Raw genomic sequence first — 18,267 nt, forward strand, 5'->3', positions numbered from 1 at the left:
ATAATGGTTATTGGTTCAATTCTAAGTAATCTTTGCACTTACATTATGCAAACTAGTTCAATTATGCACTTCTATATTTGCTTTGGTTTGTGTTGGCATCAATCACCAAAAAGGGGGAGATTGAAAGGGAAATAGGCTTACACCTTTTCTTAAATAGATTTTGGTGGTTAAATTACCCAACACAAATAAATTGGACTAACTAGTTTGCTCTAGTCTATAAGTTTTACAGGTGCCAAAGGTTCACAACAAGCCAATAAAAAGACCAAAGATGGGTTCAAATAAAGAGAGCTAAAGGCGTCCCAAAAGGCACCCTGGTCTGGCGCACCGGACTGTCCGGTGTGCCACCGGGCAGTGTCCGGTGCACCAGGGAACTCGAAGCTGAACTTGCCACCTTTGGGAAAATGGGAGGCCGCTCCGCTATAATTCACCGGGCCGTCCAGTGAAGCACCGGACAGTGTCCAGTGTCACACTGGACTGTCCGGTGTGCCAGCGGAACAACGGCTACTTCACATGCAACGGTCGACTGCAACGCATTTAATGCGCGCCTGCACGCGCAGAGGACAGAGCACGCGCAGAAGGCGCACCGGACAGTCTACAGGACCTGTCCGGTGCACCACCGGACAGCCCAGAGGCCCCACCAGCCAGAGCTCCAACGATCAGAACCTAACGGCCGGCTGACGTGGCTGGCGCACCGGACAGTGTCCAGTGCCGCACCGGACTGTCCGGTGCGCCATGCGACAGACAACCTCCCAACGGCCACTTTTGGTGGTTGGGGCTATAAATACCCCAACCACCCCACATTCAATGGCATCCAAGTTTTCCACCTTCCAACACATTACAAGAGCTATAGCATTCAATTCAAGACACAACCAAAGAGATCAAATCCTCTCCCAAGTCCGAAATCACTCCAAATCAAATAGTGACTAGAGAGAGCGACAATTGTGTTCATTTGAGCTCTTGCGCTTGGATTGCTTCTTCTTTCTCATTCTTTCTTGTGATCAAACTCAATTGTAACCGAGGCAAGAGACACCAATTGTGTGGTGGTCCTTGCGGGAACTTTGTGTTCCATTTGATTGAGAAGAGAAGCTCACTCGGTCTATGTGACCGTTTGAGAGAGGGAAAGGGTTGAAAGAGACCCGGTCTTTGTGACCACCTCAACGGGGAGTAGGTTTGCAAGAACCGAACCTCGGTAAAACAAATCCTTGTGTCACACTCTTTATTTGCTTGCGATTTGTTTTTCACCCTCTCTCTCGGACTCGTTCTTATTTCTAACGCTAATCCAGCTTGTAGTTGTGCTTAAGTTTATAAATTTCAGATTCGCCCTATTCACCCCCCCCCCTCTAGGTGACTTTCACATACTACCGGAATATCCTGGATTTCTAGGATGATAGCTTCATAGACCCGCCCAAATGGTTTGGCTGGGACGGCTACAGGGATGGATAAGAGAACCTCTTCATGGTCATGGCTCAACTTGATAGTCCTTAAGTCAGTGTTGAGGATAGCTTTATGCTGGGCTAACCAATTCATGCCCAGAATTACATCTATATCTTGGCCTTTCAAAACAATCATATTGGTGGGAAAATCTTGTCCAGCCAATGTTACTGGCACATGGAAGGTTACTTCCTTAGTAAATATTTGTCCCCCAGGTGAATGGATAATAAATCCTTCCCTTGATTCAGTGCTAGGAATGCAATGCTTTTCCACGAATTTCTTGCTTATGAATGTATGTGAAGCACTAGAATCAAAGAGAATAACTGTTGGGTGATTGTCCACAAGGAACGTACCCATCATTATCGGCTCTCCTTCCGGTGTAGTGGCCACTTGAGTATAATAAATTCGCCCAGTCTTATTGACATTTTTGCCCACTGATTTATTAGCCATGTTCCCTTTGCCTTGATTGGAGCTCCCAGAATTACGTTGATTGTTGAACTTATTCTGCTTCGGATATGGACAGCCTTTTATAAAATGACCAAACTTTCCACAGTTGAAGAAGTCAGTTGAAGAACTAGGGAGGGCGGGGAAACGAGCACCAGGGGCACTCGGCTGATTTGTAGAAGTGGGGGCAGTGGTAGGACGAATGAAAACAGGCTGTTTAAACGGATAGGAGGGTGGACGAGGCAAAGAACGATTCTGATTAAAAGGTCGGATTACCAACCTGGTTCGCTTCTCAGGTCCCTGATTGGACCTGTCACCTCCAAATCCCTTTGATTTTCTTTGGCCTGTATTCTTGGCTTCTACTGCCAGCGTCGTGCTGACAGCTCTGCTGTAAGTAAGATCTAGGCAGGTGGCCATTTTTCGTTGGAGCCGGTAGTTGAGTCCTCTCATGAAGCAATTCTTCTTCTTCAGGTCAGTGTTTACTTGATCAACAGCATATTGAGATAAATGATAAAACTTGTTGAGATACTGCATCACAGTATCTCCTCCTTGTTTTAGTCGAATAAACTCCTCTTATTTCATGTGAAGCACTCCTTCTGGAATATAGTGTTCACAAAATGCTAATTTAAATTCATCCTAAGTGACCTGATGTCCGGCTGGTTGAACTGCTACAAAATTTCCCCACCAGATACTGGCAGGGCCTCTCAGTTGTTGGGCGGCGAACAACGGCTTCTGTATTTCTGTGCAACGGATTAATCCAAACTTCTGCTCCATAACCCTTATCCACTCAACAGCTTCAAGAGGGTCTTTTGCTTTAACAAAGAGTGGGGGACGCGTTTTTGAGAATTCCAGATATGAGGTTTCACGCGGTCCCTGTGGAGGAGCTCTTCGCCATGCTGCTGGAATTGATTACCCGCCATCTCACGTAAGAAGTGAGTATTATCTGCAGTAGCATTAACCAAGGCAGCGATAGCCTCGGCCAGTGTTGGTGGCATAGGTGGCGGATTAGGAGTATCTTCCCGACCACAGGAAGTCCCCGCACCGTCATGCGCACGAGTCCTTGATGGCATCTGAGGCAAAGAAACATTTGGGAAAAATATAACATGCCGATACACACCATCATTTTACATTACCAAAATATAATGATACAGACTCAAGTGTACAACATGACTTCATTGCTTATTTTACATAGGTACTATACTAGTCTAGTCTTCGTCGTCCTTGGTTTCTTCATTTCCTGCCGTGGGAGACCGATCGTCAGCCAGGTTCATGGAAGGAGGAGGCCTAAAAAGGTCCAACTCCCCATCAGATTCTTCACCTGTTGTCCTTGATGATCCGGCTCCCATTGCAACAAGGTCGGCAGGCACATCCGGATGCAGTCGCGAATACAGTACATGTACTTCCTCATGTAAACTATTGCAGTACACCTGCAAGTTGTCGAGGGCCACACTAAGCTCTGCCACACGAGCACGAGCTTTGGCTTCGTGGTCCCAAGCAACCGAACGTGAGTTGATGGCCCAATCGACCGCCAAATCCTGTTCAGCAAGCTCGTCTTGCAGGCGTCTGACATCAGCTGCCAACTCATTTATACGTTGACCGTCTTGTGCCCACACCCTGTTTCGGTGATGTAGCTCCGTCCGAAGCTGTTCCACTTGGGCTTCCAAGTCTCCGATTGGATCGTTGCTGCCGCTGCTGCTCCCTTCATGTCTTAGAGCCAACTGATGACGAGGCACGCCAATAGGTCCAGTGGACTTGCGCGCGGTTTTCCTCGTACGCGGCATATCTCCATAAGAGTGGAAGATTTATTAGTATAAATTTTAAACATGATGCATGCATGACCTAATGATTACGGAATCAATCTTCGTTGATCCCACTTTCTATATTTTGCACTCTATTACCTAGTCTTACAAGATGAGAACTTCTAGAAAGTGGCATGGTAAGAATGAAAGAATATTTCTTGGATAAGTATTTGAAAATTCTTTTTGAAATGCTTCGTAATATCTGAAGAGATGGGCTTCGCTCCGATACCAGCTGTGACGGAACCTCCCAAGTCATTAGCCCCACCTACAGTTGTCCTTATCCAACAGACCTTGGACAACCCTGTAGATGCACATAATCACTCGACAAGTTCGGTATCTGTATCCTTTTCCTTGCCCAAGAGCGTTTCACCCGTCACGCAGATATTACAACACATCGGAGGAATGAATAAGCATAAGCGAATTACAATAACTTAATTTATATTCATCAAAATATAGAGAGAGTGTTATAGTTATTACAAAACCAGGGTATATGAGTGCATAAGTATTATTATTACAAACTTGGGAGGCAAAAACCCCTCCCACATAAAAGTATATTGTTTTCCAAATGGGAGGCCAACATCCTCTCGTGGCTTCACTGCTGAGGTTCTTCCTTGGGCACCACCTTAGTGCAAAAACAGCAAAAGTCTGTTGTTTCCTCACCTACAACAACATGGGTTAAAAAACCCTGAGTATGGAGTGTACTTTCGCAAGTCTTACCCGTCAAAATAAAAGACTCTCAAGGATATGCAGGCTTAAGGGAGTCAAGGTGAGGTTGATCAAGTAGCAAAGACTCTGTTTGCAAAAATGCTTACTAAAAGTGGATCCTTAAAAATCCAGTTTTATTAGCAAGTTAAGTCATTACCTGAATCTAGAGTTCCTTCTACCCTAGTTCAAGCACTGGACCTGCACTAGCCGTCTTTTATCAACCCTTTTTGTTCACTGGAATGCTACGTGTAAGTCAGTGACCAAGTCTTCATGTCCGAGAAGTAACGACGATCTGAATCGATTAATACTCAGCTGATGATCTCCAATCACACGACATATGTAGCACTTAACCCTTGCATATGTCAACTCACCACCGGGGTTAGTAAGACCAGACCGGGTTCACGCCAATCGAGAGCACAGATACACCACCGTCCAGCCTCTTGCCACGGAGGGCACACGCTACTCTCGCCATCTCTCCACTCCCATTGTGTGTTGGCCTTTCTGGTATTAGTCTGCCCGAGGCAAAGCTTACCCATGACGAGGCATATGACCTGTTAAAGGGTCCTCGGTCATTAGGCCTACATCGACACGGTTCTTAATCGACTCAGACAGAGACACTACACTGAGACTCTCTTCTTGTGCAAGTCACTCGCCCGATCTTAGCTTTATCATTTAAAAACCCAAAGTCTGGTACCTAGCAGAGGTACATCTTTTTCTGATGTTGAACCCATCATGGCCATGATGGTTCCACCATCAAGTTTTATTTTTGAAAACATCCCATCCACTGTGAAGCATCATCTTTTGTTTTAAAACAAAACATTTGTTTTTCTAATGCAAGAATAAGCATCAGAAAAACCTTTTAATAAAACATGTAATCAAGGAATGGTAAACTATTCCAAGGAAGGAAATGCAGCAATTGGTTTAACACCCAACTCCTATCACCTAATGCATCATTCAAGTGATAAAGAGTTTAAAACAGCAAGGAGGTGGCAAATGCACCGGGCCTTGCCTTGTGTTGTAGCAGAGTCGGGCTCTGTTCCACAAATATCCAAATAGAAATAGTTCTCGGTAGGTGGATTTTCTGTCGATGGAGCAGTCTCCTCTTCTTCAACAGTTATTTCTTCCTCGTTCTCTATACATGACCATATATAACCATGAATGCTCATGTAATTCTTATGAAAATGCAATAATAGAAAAGATACACCAAGTTGTATCTTGAATACAACTTTCCTTCACGATGCACTAGGGAAATTATGGTTTTTCTAGGTCAGTACCTTAGTAGGGTTAGATAGTTTTACACTAAGAAGCTAGGGTTTTTGGTTTAGGCATCAAACAATGTCCAAATCAAGTCAAACTTCACGCATGGAATCTAAATATCATATTAGGCTTATCCAAAAAGTTTAGTGATTTTTGGAGTTATTAACTAATTTCTAAAATTCCAGGAGACTAGGTTTTGGCCATCTTAAATACTAAATATTTCCTGGTCTGGGCTAAAATTCTTGGAACCATTTTTATTAATTACTGGAGAAATTTAGGAGTCCAACAAAATTGGTCTCGTATTTTTATCATTTTTTCTATAATTTTCTATGGATTTCCTAAGTCTGGCAAAAAAAGAAAAAGGAAAAAGGTGAATAGTACTGGGCTGAAACTAGCCCAAGCCGGCCCACGCACAGGCGAAAGCGAGCCCGCGCCTGCTCTTTTAAATAACTCGTAAAGACTCTTGTGCACCATTCCTATGTGTCACTGACATTTGCAGATAGCCCCTTCCCTTTTCTATTTCTTCAGACGTCGAGACCCCCGACCATGGATGTCGGAGCAGGGGCTCTGGCGAGCTTACCCTGGCCGGAAAACGCAATGGTCGGTGCTCTGGTGTGGCTGACACCTAATTCCACCCCTAACGACCATAACCCCTCAAGCAATTGCAAGGTTCTAGCTCCTAATCGCTTTGTCCATGGTGATAGCACGAACTATGGATGAACCGAGGCGTTCTCGGTGATCCTACATGTTCAAGCTCAATTGGTAGGGTCGAGAAGCATCAAGAGCATATAAGAGAGCTAAAACAAGAGCGAGGAGGGCATGATCGGACCTGTGCAGAGCTGGTCACGGCGAGCTCGCACACGGCGGAGTTTTGATTGATTTGGGGGAACTTCAAAATTGGAGCGCTCTGGTGGACAATCTGAGGCACGGGCTGGTGTGTTGGGTGTGTGATTACCTAGCGGAGCTGATGGCACGCTTAATTTATAGGGCCCGAGGGTGGTGGCTCTTGAATTTGGAATGGCGCGCTGGCAGCCGAAGATGGGGGAGAGTTACTGGTACATGGTTATCGTGGCACTTCACCGTGGCAAGACCATCGACGATGATCGGACAAGCTAAGGCGAGTCACTATGATGAAGTACTGCGCTTAGGCACGTGGCACCCGAGCGGCAGGCGGCTAACTCTGGTGAGGTTATCTGGACCGACCGTGAGGCAAGTGGACACGGCGGCCGGGGCGGAACGGTGTCTCAAGCTCATCCTCAGCACCCGATTTTTCACCGAGGATCGTTATCCGCATTCGACCGGGCGTGAATCGCGACGCCGGTGTGAATCTGGGCGCAAGGTCACCGGCGGTGAGGGGGGCCGAACATGTGATCTTATTCAGTCACTTTACCATGGTGATCACCATCAGAGCGTCTGACAGAGCAAGTTTCAGGGCCCAGATCTCAAATTTTTATGTGATAACTTGTTTATCCTCCTGTGACAAAGTTGTTGATCTATAATTCAACTTTGACTTTGCTATAGTAACCACGCTCAGATACTCACTCGATCATTCTCAAAAGAGCTCCCAAAGTTCATCCCAAGTCACTGTCAGTAAAAATTCACACTCTGAGTTGACTGACAACCAGATTTTAGGTCTATTTATCTCCAAATTTTGTATGACACCAAGGTTTAATCACTTAAGCAAAGTTATGCTCCTATAGTATCTCTATAATCTTGATGTGTTGACCTAGGGCAAATTCTTTATGAATTGAGAGATATAGTGCTCCAAAGTTGACCCCATGCACTGAATTTCAGACTTAGACATTCCACTATTCAACTTGCAAATTTTCCAATGTGAAAGATAGTTGGTTTAAGGTGCTCTTTTACTTTGATATTTGCACTTTGGTCCAAAAGTGCCTAGAATTTACAATTACCCCCCTAGGGTTCCAATTTAGGATTTTCTAGGGGTCTTTTTAAGGTTTTGAGTACTTTAGGGTTTTTGTACTACTAAAGTCCATCAATTTTGATACCTTATGAATATTTCTAATGAGTTTTGAGGTTTTATCTTATTTGGACTTCACTTACATCCATAAGCCCTAACTCAGGGTTTAGTGCCCTACCCTAGGGTTAACCATTCAACAAGTCCTAACATCACAACTTGATTGAAATTTTTACCTAGTGAATGCACTCTAGGTGTAACAAACATATGAAATGTCAATGCACATGATGTTATGCTCAAGTTTTAGTGCTAGTAACACAAGGGGTGATACAACTTGGTTCTTGCGAGGACCAAGGGGGAGCAATAGCCTTGCGTGGGTGCTCCAACGAGAACTAATGGAGAGTGCCGACTCTTTGATACCTCAGGAAAAATTGGAGGAGTATTCTTGTCCCTATTTTACTTTCCCCATTCACTTTGATCATTTTACTTCGAGTATTTGCTTTGTTAGTATTTGCCATAATGACTAAGGGTTGTTCTCCATTACATAGCTTTTACTTCTTGCTAGTAGATTGGGTGAAGTTGGGCTCTTGTTTAGGGTTTAATCTTTTGTCAGAATTTTAGAAAAGCCCAATTCACCCCCCTCCTCTTGGGAATCATGATCTTTTCAATTGGTATCAGAGCCTGTGTTGCTCCTAGTTTAGCTTAACCACTAGAGTAACGATGTCCGGCAGGGATGGACCTCCTCCCATTTTTGATGGTGACGATTTTCCTTATTAGAATATCATATGGAAGCTTACCTAGAGGTTATAGGCATTGGAGTCTACAAAGCAGCCACCGAAGGGTTCCCCCAACCTAGAGATAATACAAACCTTTTGGGTGATGAAATCAATTATGAGAAATGGAACGCAAAGCCAAAAACACTCTTTTTAGAGGTCTTTGCAAGGTTGTTTTCAATAGAGTTGGAAATCATAAAAATGCTTATTATTTGTGGTTTGATATTTGTGCTCTACATGAAGGAACAAAGAGTGAGCATGAGGAGAGATATAACATTGCTATGAGAAAGTTAAATTCCTTTGAAATGCTTGCAAATGATATGTACTCACAACTCAATATTCTTGTAGAGGAAGTAAATGGCTTGGCACTCACTCAAATCTCACAACCGGATGTTATGAGGAAAATTCTTAGTGTGTTGTCAATTGAGAAGTATGGCCACATTGTCACGGTGCTACATCAAATGGATATTTCCACCGCTACACCAACTCAAATATTGGGAAAGATCAATGCCCATAAAATGTATATGCACATTGTTGGTGACTTGTTCTCAAATGCTAAGAGTTAAGAACAAGGCAACATAAAAAGTGTTAAGTGTTAAAGTCCTTCGTCCTTCGAAGCATTATGTCCCTTCGGGAAATAATGAGTTTCGGACGAAGGTCATAAGAGACATACCTTCGTAAATATAATGGGTAAAAACGAAAGACTCATATAAAGCATGAAATATAATATATGCATCATCATGGAATCATTTCTATTTTATTAACATGGGAAAATAGAAATGATTTCAAATTACAAATGTACCTTCGGTCCTGGGAGAAGGTAAAAAAGTACAGGCGTGACGCAAAGGCAAATGAAAGGTCCGCGTGAACAGTACGGGAGTACTGTTCATCTATTTATAGACGCGGGACGCAGCCCACGTAAAATTACATCCATGCCCATTACATTTGCTAACGGCTTATGGAAATCTGTCGAGGCCCCCGAAGTCTTTTCATCTTTAAGTCGGTTCCCCCTTCTGCCATCGCGCCGAAGCTTCCCTGCGCACAGCTTCGGCTGCCCCCGACCTTCGTCTGGCTCAGCCTTCGTCCTGGTCGTGCTCCATATCTATAATTCTGAATCCGAAAATACCTGTTCATATAATTCACTTGGAAAACATTGTCAAATCATGTTTTTGAGGACCTTCGGAGGACGAAGGCCCCCAACAGTAGCCCCTCGCAATATTAATTTGTAAATAATAAATTCAGATTGCGATATGGACGAAGGCCTTGAGCCGAAGGTCCGAAAAAACACCTTCCCTTTGCTAGAATAGCAACATTCACTGACAAGCGGGGCCTTTTAACTTTCAACGCCCTAGGCGTATAAATAAGAACACATCGTGAATTCATTTGGTACACACGCTTGCCTTTTGCTTCGGCCCACTAAAAAATTTTTAGCTCTTGCTCATTGAGATTTGCCGGTCTTTTTGATTTCGAAGCTTCGGCCTCGGGAACAAATTTTTAGTGTTTCCGAAGATGTCTGAAGACAAGAAGATCCCTGCTGAGACGAAGCTAAGTCTCGAGGAGGAGAAGAATCTGGGGTTCCTGATAGCGATGGCAGAGACTAATACAGAGAAAATCACGAAGGAGATTCTCGAAGGTTTGTCCGAAGATACTGATGACAGCGACAGCTATGATGTGGAAAGTAGTGGGGAAGAGGCCGAAGATCGACCGTGGCGACCAAGTCACTCAGTTTTTGGGAAAACAACCATCAAGCAGAGTCACATTGACAATATGAGGGGGCGATACTTCCGAGACATATCTATTGTGAGAGCTGATGCCGGGGAAAAGACTTCTCCCACCCCTGAAGAGGATGAAGTTGTAATTTTCCGAAGCCTCCTCAAAGCTGGGCTTCGATTCCCCCTGAACAATTTTGTTGTTGAGGTACTGAAAACATTCCAAATCTACCTTCATCAACTCACCCCCGAAGCTATTATAAGAATGGGGATTTTTGTCTGGGCTGCGAGAAGCCAAGGTTTGGAACCAAACGCTAAAAGCTTCTGCAATATACACGAGTTATTGTACGAGACGAAGCCCTGGGGAAAGGAGCAATACCACAACAACTTTGGGTGCTACAGCTTCGGCGCCCGCTCCGGGTCAAGCTACCCTGTGCCAACCTTTCGGAAGAGGTGGCCCGGAGCCTGGACATCTGAATGGTTTTATGTGAAAAATGATCTAACAGCGCAAAATAATGTCCAAAGTATTATTATGTACCCAATTTGGCAACGCTTCGGACTCCGAAGGCCGAAGGTTGATATGGATGAGGCAGCCGAAGAATGCCAAAGAGCCTTCAGCGCAGTCTGCTCCTTCATTGGGACAAGGGACTTGGTTCAGGAGCACATTGCCTTCAGGATATGGCCACTTGCAGAAAAGTGGGAAATGCCGGAAGAAACCATCAAAGAGTCCGACGAAGGCGGACTAGTCAGATTAAAATACACATTCAAATATGCAGATAAATTTATTGAACCTGATGATGACTGGCTGAGAAGCATTGAAATATTAAGTGATGAATTACTTGGGGCATTCTCGAAGGCTGAAAATACTGCACTATCAGCAGCCTTCGGAGGCCGAAAAAAGAAGAGACTGAACCGAGTGTTTGATGCAATCGGGTTCTTCTACCCTGATTATTGTTATCCCATCCGAATGCAAAAAAGGAAAAACATAACCTCTGAAAAAGAAGAAGCTGGAACCGCTCCTAGCGAGCCAGAACCAAAAGGAAAAAGGTTGAAGGTCTTCACACACCGACCACGCCATATTGAACCAGCTTCGGTGCCAGAGTTTACCGGGAAAACTTCTTCAGCCACCGAAGCTGAGAAACTAATCGAGCCGGCCTTGTTGCCAGAGATCGCAGAAACGGCCGAAGTGCCACCAAAGATAGAATCAGAACAATCAAACATTTTGTTGTCAGAAACAAAAGAAAAAACCGAAGCGCCGCTCACAGAAAAAATTGAGAAAGTAAGAGAAGCAACTGAGGGCTTCAAAACATCAGAAGTTTTGAGTCCTACAGCAATCATCGGGACAGCAAAAAATGAAAAAGTGCCAGCTGTAACTCCGAAGAGAAAGAGAATGGCTAATGTGCTAGACGTATTGGAAACGATCAAATCTTCGAGCACACCTCCGAAGAAAGCTGCTGTTACTCCTGAAACAAAAGCTGAAATCTCTGGTTCTACAGCTCCAGATCAAGAGATTTCAGCCGAAGCTGGACCCTCAGAGCCCGCAAAAACTTTGAAAAGTGAGACAGAGAGAATAACAAAGCCAACTATTGAAGAATCTAGTGTTGTTGCCCCCGAAGCATCCCCCAAGATTCGTGATTATATTTTTCGTCATGCTTCGGGGAAAAAATTATCAGAAAAAGAAGAACAAGAGGCCCAGCATTATGCCCAAAAACTGAAATATCCGAAGGGAGCATTAATATTTAATGGCAGTGGAGAAGAAGACTTCTTGTACTGTCTTCCCGACAACAAGGAAATTTCTGTCTGTCGGGAGATAGGCAGAAGCTTCGGATTCCCAACTTTAGAAGACGGACTTTCGGTGCTATCAAAAAACGATCTGGCTGACAGCCTAGCTTATAACAGTTTAAAGGTATGATAAATGAAATCCTTGTATTTTTCCGTTCATTTAAACCCTCTGACACACACACATATTCCTTTTTGCAGGGCTTGATTCTTAGCAATGCTCTCAGAGCCCAGAGAGATACTGAAGACGAAGGGTGTACTTTAGCCCTGAGCAACCTTCGCTCCGAAGTGATTGAACTGAGGAACGAAGGTCTCGAAAAAGACAAAATATTACACTCATTGATAGATAAAATAAAGGAGGACGAAGCTGCTTTCAAAAGTCAGGCTGAAGCTCAGAAACGCGAAATTGAAGACCTTCGGAAACAACTGGCCAGAGCCACAGAGGAACGTATACTTGAAGAAACAAAGCGTGAACTCAGCGATCAATGGGCAGATCACCTAGAAGTGACTGTTGAAGAGCTTCGTTCATCCAAAAAGAGATGCTACAATAAATCTATAGACTGTGCTAAAAAATTAAAGGCTAGCTTCGCCAAGGTCGGCGCATTCTCTAGTGAAGAAAATTTTCTGAGGGGCAATCCCGAAAGTGTCATTGAATGGATTGACCACGAAGCTGAAGTCTTTGAAGAAATTTTAAATAGCCGAGGAGATATATGTGCCTTTTCTGGCGCCAGAGGGATTGCCACTGTTTTAGAGAAGAAAGGCTGTGAACATGTGAAAATTTTAGCACAGTCCGAAGCCTCCTTGTCAACTGAAGATATAAAAGATCCTTCAGCCGAAGCTAGCGCGGTTGGGGGAAAATTTTTTACCGACATCTGGGACAACGGTGGCCGAGAAATGGCAAGAGAAATTATTCAGAGAAGTGAAAAGGGCATCCATGATGCTAGAGAAGTGGCCAAGGCTGCTGAAAAGAGCACAGAGCCCGAAGGTCAATTAGGTACTAAATAATAGCTTCTACCGTGTTGTAATCTTTAGGCTTTTAAGACCTGTTTGCGATTTGTAATAGTAATGTAGTCGTGTCCTGCTTCAGATCCGACTAAAGCGCCTTCGGGCCCTCAGCCGAAGGGGGACGACGAAATTAAAAAGATGGCCGAAGATATTATGGACGAAGTCGTCAATCGGCTTCTGAATGAAGCTGCAGGAGTCGTTTTGAGAGAGGATTAAACATTTTTGTAAAAAACTTCGGAAATGTAATATAACGTAACAGTTTTGTAACCCCGAATGTAATATATCTATTTTTGCTATTCAATTCTTTACGATGCATGAAACTTTACACACGTACCGTTTTTGAGTTTGGCGAAAAAAAAAAAAAAAAAACACCTTCCCTTCTTTTCATGCTTCGTGAAGAATATCGTACTTCGTGAAAAAATTCTCTGAAGCTATACTTCCGAAGATGAAGATTGATTCTCCGAAGCTTTTACTCTTGCAAATCATACTTCCGAAGATCAATATCGTGTCCCCTTCTTGGGACCATGATTTTCACTCTTGCAAATCATACTTCCGAAGATCAATATCGTGTCCCCTTCTTGGGACCATGATGCAACATGATGTATGATGCTTATGCTATGCAAAATGATGTAATGATGTTATGCTATGTAGATGACATTTGTTCCGAAAGATACACACATATCCCCACACAATATTTTTGTATCAGCACTGATTCTTCGCTGTAAGCTCTGCATTCCCTTAGGAACGTCTTTGGAGCTTCTTCGCCTCTTACTTAGGCGGTATAAGCTCTGCATTCCCTTAGGAACGTCTTTGGAGCTTCTTCGCCTTTTACTTAGGCGGTATAAGCTCTGCATTCCCTTAGGAACGTCTTTGGAGCTTCTTCGCCTTTTACTTAGGCGGTATCAGCGTTGACTTTTCGCTGTATGCTCTGCATTCCTTTTGGAACGACTTTGGAGCAGAAAACTTACGCTGCGCTCCCTTCGGAACGACTTTTTGTAACTTCGCCAGACTTACTCTGCGTTCCTTAGAACGACTTTTCGTTGCTTCGAAGGATTTTCAATAGTCCGAAGGTCCTTTTTATTGTCGCAAACCTGTGAAGAAAACATATTTTTCTTGTAGGAATCAACGAAACTAATTACATGAAAACAATGTTCTTTATTACGGAGAATAAAACTGAATGAAAAAGATTGCTATTAAGGTAGGATATTTGTCAATAGATGTGCTTTGATTCTGGCACGGTGCTGTTGACCGTGCGAGCTTCGGACTGTTCTCTGAAGTCCCTTTGATGTGGAGCATATTGGCTCCCTTCTGGCTGCTGACCTTGTTGCAACGGGGGTGGAGGCGGAGGCTGTTGCCAGGAGGCTGAAGGCTGGCTTGCCGAAGCAGCAGAGACTACAGGATGATTGCCCACATATTCTGGGATGTAGGGCGAATGATACGAAGCTGTATGCATGACCTGCTTCGGCTGGGCTTGTTGTGCTGCTGCTTCAGCTATTTCCTTTTGCTTCTGTATAGTAACATGGCACATCCTGGTAGTATGGCCTTTGTTCTCCCCACAGAATAAGCAAAAGATTCTTCTTGGTTGATCGCCAAATCTTCCTCCGAAGCCCCTGGCGCCTCTGCCTCTTGGAGCTGGTGGTCGGAAGGAGCTTTGCTGTTGCCCCGAAGCCTGTGAGGAGTACTGTGGCCTTTGCTGCTGGCTCCCTTTATCATCATTTTGATTGGAGTTATGAATTGATCTGACATGCCTCGGATAGAATCTTCCTCCGAAGCCCCTGGTCATCTCAGAAAATCTGAAGGCCTCCTCCCTTCTTTGGCGAAAATCATTGTCAGCTCGAATATATTCATCCATCTTCTGGAGCAGCTTCTCTAGCGTTTGAGGAGGCTTCCTGGCGAAGTACTGAGCTGACGGACCTGGCCGAAGCCCCTTGATCATGGCCTCAATGACAATTTCATTGGGCACCGTTGGTGCCTGTGCCCTCAAACGCAAAAACCTTCGGACATATGCCTGAAGGTATTCTTCGGGGTCCTGAGTGCACTGGAACAGAGCCTGAGCAGTGACCGGCTTCGTCTGAAATCCTTGAAAGCTGGTTAACAACAAGTCCTTCAGCTTCTGCCATGAAGTGATCGTTCCTGGTCGAAGGGAGGAATACCAGGTTTGAGCAACACTTCTGACAGCCATAACGAAAGATTTGGCCATGACTGAAGCATTGCCACCGTACGAAGACACTGTTGCTTCGTAGCTCATCAAAAACTGCTTCGGATCAGAATGGCCATCAAATACGGGGAGCTGAGGCGGCTTGTAGGACGGAGGCCAAGGCGTAGCCTGCAACTCAGCGGACAAGGGAGAAGCATCATCAAAAACAAAATTCCCATGATGGAAATTGTCATACCAATCATCTTCGTTGTGAAAGCCCTCCTGATGAAGGTCTTGATGCGGAGGCCTTCGGAGTTGCTCATCCTGAGCAAGATGACGAACTTCTTCAGAGGCTTCATCTATCTGCCTCTGCAGTTCAGCTAGCCTGGCCATCTTCTCCTTCCTGCGTTGAACCTGTTGCTGAAGGATTTCCAAATTCTGAATTTCCTGATCTAGATCATCCTCCGGATGTGTTGGACTGGTAGCCTTCCTCTTCTGGCTTCGTGCCTCTCTGAGAGAAAGGACATCTTGATTGGGGTCCAGCGGCTGCAGCGTGCCAGCCCCTGGTGCTGGAGCCTTCTTCGGCGGCATGACGAAGCTGATGCTTGCCGAAGGTGCCGAAAAACTCAAGAAGTGGAAGTGAGTTCACCGGAGGTGGGCGCCAATGTTGGTGACTTGTTCTCAAATGCTAAGAGTTAAGAACAAGGCAACATAAAAAGTGTTAAGTGTTAAAGTCCTTCGTCCTTCGAAGCATTATGTCCCTTCGGGAAATAATGAGTTTCGGACGAAGGTCATAAGAGACATACCTTCGTAAATATAATGGGTAAAAACGAAAGACTCATATAAAGCATGAAATATAATATATGCATCATCATGGAATCATTTCTATTTTATTAACATGGGAAAATAGAAATGATTTCAAATTACAAATGTACCTTCGGTCCTGGGAGAAGGTAAAAAAGTACAGGCGTGACGCAAAGGCAAATGAAAGGTCCGCGTGAACAGTACGGGAGTACTGTTCATCTATTTATAGACGCGGGACGCAGCCCACGTAAAATTACATCCATGCCCATTACATTTGCTAACGGCTTATGGAAATCTGTCGAGGCCCCCGAAGTCTTTTCATCTTTAAGTCGGTTCCCCCTTCTGCCATCGCGCCGAAGCTTCCCTGCGCACAGCTTCGGCTGCCCCCGACCTTCGTCTGGCTCAGCCTTCGTCCTGGTCGTGCTCCATATCTATAATTCTGAATCCGAAAATACCTGTTCATATAATTCACTTGGAAAACATTGTCAAATCATGTTTTTGAGGACCTTCGGAGGACGAAGGCCCCCAACACACATCAGTGACAAAGATGGGTCATCCTCCAAAAAGAAAGATTTGGCTCTCAAAGCTAGTCAAGAGAAGAAAGGCAAGACCAAAGTTCTAGTTGAAGAATAGTCCTCAAGTGATGATGACCTTGATGAAAATATTGCCTTGATGGTGAGAAAGACAACAAAAATGTTGAAGAAACTTTACCGAGAAGGCATCTAATTTGATTCAAGGAACAAGAAGTTTTTCTCTAGCAAGAGAAAACCCATCCTAGAGATGGATTGCTATAATTGTGGAGAGCTTGGTCATCTTGCTCATCAATGCACAAACCCTAAGAAAAACAAATTCAAGGGCAAGAAAGATGATGAGAGTGAAAATGAGAAGAAGGGAAATAAGTTTTTTAAGAAAAAAGATGGCAAGAAAAAGAGGATCCACAAAAGAAAAAATGGGAAAGCATACAGTGTTGGTGATTGGCTCACCAACATTGAATCTTCAAGCGGCTCTTACTCAAGTGAAGAAGATGATGAAAAGATCGTCATCGTCGTCGTGGATTTCTCTTCACCACCATCATCATCTTCATCCACTACACACCTATGCCTTATGGCTAAAGGTGAACGAAAGATGAACTATAAGACAGATGGGAGCCATTGGGTAATTGACTCAACACATGATTGGTAACCCCTGGATGTTCACCTCATTAGATGAAGATGTTGATGAACAAGACAAAATCACATTTGGAGATAATTCAAAAGAAAAGGTTCAAGGGCTTGGCAAGGTGGCTATATCAAATGATCTTTCAATCTCAAATGTTCTCTTGGTTGCACCATGGAGTTAAAACTTGCTATCAGTCGATCAGTTGTGTGATCTTGGCCTTCAATGCTTATTTACTCCATCAGACGTTGTTGTATCTTTTGGAAAGTAACACTGGCTATTATATGTCTAAATTTCACTAAAGAAGCCAAAAGTGTTCTGTATTCGTTCAAACTTTTGTAATTGAAACTGTCAATTTAGTAATCTAGCCTATATTCAATTATAATTCCACCTGTGTTATGTGTGTAAAGCACACTTTAGTCTATCGGCTTGTTGGTTCATGTTGCAGGGTCCACATTGGTGTGCCCAGTTTGTAACAAAATGTATTTGTCGCTACAATTGCCATCAACAATTACTCAGATGATTACTATAATTGTCAATCATATTCAAAGGATTTAGATATAGCAACCTATATTTAGTGGATTTCTATTCTGAAGATGCTAACCTAAGTACTTGCCTCTTTACCAAAGCATCTCTTGGATGGCTATGGCATAGAAGGCTTGCACATGTTGGAATGAGCACACTTAAGAAGATTCTGAAGAAAGACATGGTTAGAGGTTTGAAGGATGTTGTATTTGAAAAGGACAAGCTTTATAGTGCATTCCAAGCTAGAAAACAAGTTGCTAACACTCATCCTACAAAACCATTTATGTCAACATCAACGCTACTAAAGCTACTTCACATGGATTTATTTAGACCAACAACTTATGCTAGAGTTGGTGGCCACCTCTACCGCCTGGTTATTGTTAATGATTTTTCCATATATACTTGGGTGTTCTTTCTTCATGAAAAGTCTAAGGTTGCATCAATATTCAGGAAGTTTGCCAAGAAAGCACAAAATGAATTTGAATGAAAAATCAAGAAAATCAGAAGTGACAATGGGAAGGAGTTTGACAACACCAACATACATGAATATTGTGATGAAATTGGTATCAAACATGAATTATCTACAACATATGCACCTCAACAAAATGGAGTTGTAGAAAGGGAGAATAGAACCTTGATCACTCTTGCAAGAACAATGATAGATGAGTATAACACACCGGAGAGGTTTTGGGCCGTGGCTTTCAATACTTCATGTTATGCATCAAACAGGCTATTTCCTTACCGACTACTTGAGAAGACTCCCTATGAACTGCTAAATGGGAAAAAGCCAGATGTCTCATTCTTCTGGGTGTTTGGATGCAAATGC

This window comes from Zea mays, chromosome 1, assembly GCF_902167145.1.
Source record: "Zea mays cultivar B73 chromosome 1, Zm-B73-REFERENCE-NAM-5.0, whole genome shotgun sequence".
NCBI lineage: Eukaryota > Viridiplantae > Streptophyta > Magnoliopsida > Poales > Poaceae > Zea > Zea mays.